Raw genomic sequence first — 2792 nt, 5'->3', positions numbered from 1 at the left:
GAGCTAGGGATTTTGAACATTTCTTCATGTGCTTGTTAGCTATCTGAATGTCTTCTTTGGTGAAGTGTCTGTTCATATCCTGTGCCCATTTTTCATTTTCTTTATCTTGTGTTGCTGGACTCTAGTCTTATTCATGGCTTCAAATTCCTATGCTAGAGATCAAGAATTTATACCCAGGGGTTTGTTTGTTTGTTTGTTGGCGTTAGGTCTCCTCAAGCCAAGCTCTGACTCATAGCTCTGCAATGTGTAGTAAAACGAAAGCTTGACTAATCTGACCCCATCTTCCTAATCTCCACTGGTTTAAACCTGCTATTTTTGTTTTCTCCAATTTGAGTGAAGGCTTGCAAATCTTTTTTTCTCCCCCAAATTTTCTACTTCATTGTGTTTATTTAGTTACATCATCTGTTGTGCTGCAATACCGAAGGCTTGCAAATCTTAATGATTTTTCATGTAATCATTGATTGTTGTTATGTGCCATCGAGTCACTTGCGACTACTCGTAGTGACCCTATGTACAAGTGCCCTAAAGGCCGCTCTATCCTGTGCCGACCTCGCCATCTCAAACACATTCATTTCCACCATTCCAGTCACAGAATCGATCCATCTCATCGAGGGTCTTCCTGTCCTGCGCCGTCCCTCCACTCTCCCAAACATGATATCACTCTCCAAGGACCAGTCCCTCCTTGCAACATGCCCAAAGTATGTCAGCTGAAGCTTCAGAATCCTTGACTCCAAGGAACACTCCGGCTTCACCCTCTCCAGGACAAACCTGTTTGTTCTCCTAGCAGTCCATGGTATATTCAACACTCTTCTCCAGCACGACAGCTCAAAGGCATCCATTCTCTTTCTATCATCCGTAGTCACTGTCCAACTCTCTGATGCATAGCACGTAATTGTGAAGACTATAGGCCGGATCAGGCACACTTTAGTCTCCAGTCTGACATCGTTGCTCTTCAGTACTCTTGAGAGGTCCCTCACAGCTGACTTTCCCAATGCAATTCATCTCTTGATTTCCTGGCTGCTGTTACCAAGAGTGTTGACTGTGGAGCCAAGTAAACTAAAGCTGTTAACTATCTCAATCTCTTCACCATCCATACTGATGCTGCCAATTGGCCCAGTGGTGAGAATCTTTGTTTTCTTGATGTTGAGCTTCAATCCATATTGAAGGCTGCAGTCCCTGACCTTCTGCAGAAAGCGCTTCAGGTCCTTCTTGGTTTCAGCAAGCAGGGTTGTGTCATCTACATAACACAGGTTGTTGATGACTCTTCCACCAATCCTGATGCCACATTCCTCTTTGTACAGCCCAGAGTCTCCGATGATCTGTTCTGCATACAGATTGAAAAGGTATGGAGACAAGATACATCCTTGACAGACCCCCTTCTTGATTTTGAACCATGTAGTGTCTTCTTGCTGTGTTCTGATGACTGCCTCTTGGTCCAAGTATAGGTTTCGCATTAGCACAATCAAATGTTCTGGGATTGCCATTCTTCTCAGAGTCAGCCATAACTTGTGATCCACAAGGTCAAAAGTCTTTGTATAGTCAATGAAGCACAAAAAGACATTCTTCTGGTATTATCTGCTTTCTGCCAAGATCCATCTAACATTAGCTGTAATATCCCTACCTCTTCTAAACCCAGCCTGCACATCTGACAGTTCTCTGTTGACATATTGCTCCAATAGTTTTTGGATAATTTTCAGCAGAATCTTGCTTGCATGTGATATCAATGATATTGTTTTATAATTTCCGCACTCTATTGGGTCACCTTTCTTTGGAATGGGAACAAATATCAATCTTTTCCAGTCAGTTGGCCAGCTGGCTGACCTCCAGATTTCTTGGCACAACTTAGTGAGTGCATCCAGTGCAGCGTCTGTTTGTTGAAATATGTCAATTGGTATGCCGCCAACTGCTGGAGCCTTGTTTTGTGCCAATTCCTTCAGAGCAACTTGAACTACCTCCTTTATCACCACAGGCTCTTGCTGATATGTTACTTCATGAAATTCTTCTATGTCAGCCAATTCCTTCTGATACAGTGACTCTGTGTACTCCTTCCATCTTCTTTTAATGCTTTCTGGACCATTTAACATTCTACCCAAAGTATCTTTAAGTATTGCCACCTATGGCTTGATTGTTTTTCAACTCCTTCAGCTTAATAAATGCTGAGCGAGTGTTGCCCTTTTGATAGCAATTTCTTTTATAACATTAATTACCAATGTTGAATAAAACCCATTGTTTTATTGCAGATTTTTTTACACTGGAGTTCACATATGGTATTGTTCTTTTTGTGCAACCTTTGTCAGGCTGTGGTCTTAATATCCCTGCTTCATAAAACCAAAAACTGTTTTCCTTCTTTTCCAGTGCTTGGAATGCCTTGTGGAAGGGGTATGGGAGAATGAGGAGGTGGGGGGGAACGTAAAGCCATATTTGACCTTTAAACATTAGGCAGAATCTTCTGTAAGGCCACAGGAACCTGGTGCTTTTTATTGTTGTTGGGAATGCTCTTGACCATGTTCTATGAAAACAGCTGTATTTAGATTTTCCATTATGACTGGGGTCAATTTTGTTTATTGTAGTTGGGTTGGTGTTTTTTCCCCCCACTTTTACATTTAAACACTGAGGCTCAATGTCAAGAAGACAAAGATTCTCACCACCGGACCAATTGGTAGCATCAGGATGGATGGCGAAGAGATTGAGATTGTTCACAGTTTCAGTTTGCTCAGCTCCACAGTCAACACTCTTGGCACCAGCAGGAAGGAAATAAAAAAACGTATTGCGATGGAAAAGTCTGCTGTTAG

The 2792-nt window shown here is 42.1% G+C and overlaps 1 protein-coding gene across 1 annotated transcript in view; it reads left to right on the top strand.

The window, feature by feature from the left end:
- Positions 1-2792, top strand: part of GMFG (glia maturation factor, gamma) — a 15195-nt gene that overhangs the window by 3744 nt on the left and 8659 nt on the right. The gene's annotated exons all lie outside the window — the stretch shown is intronic.

Source organism: Elephantulus edwardii, unplaced genomic scaffold (assembly GCF_000299155.1).
Source record: "Elephantulus edwardii isolate Elephantulus edwardi_28Jun2011 unplaced genomic scaffold, EleEdw1.0 scaffold00308, whole genome shotgun sequence".
NCBI classification, from domain to species: Eukaryota; Metazoa; Chordata; class Mammalia; order Macroscelidea; family Macroscelididae; genus Elephantulus; species Elephantulus edwardii.
The sequence above is the reverse complement of the archived record's forward strand: the minus strand, read 5'-3'. Positions and strand labels throughout refer to the sequence as shown.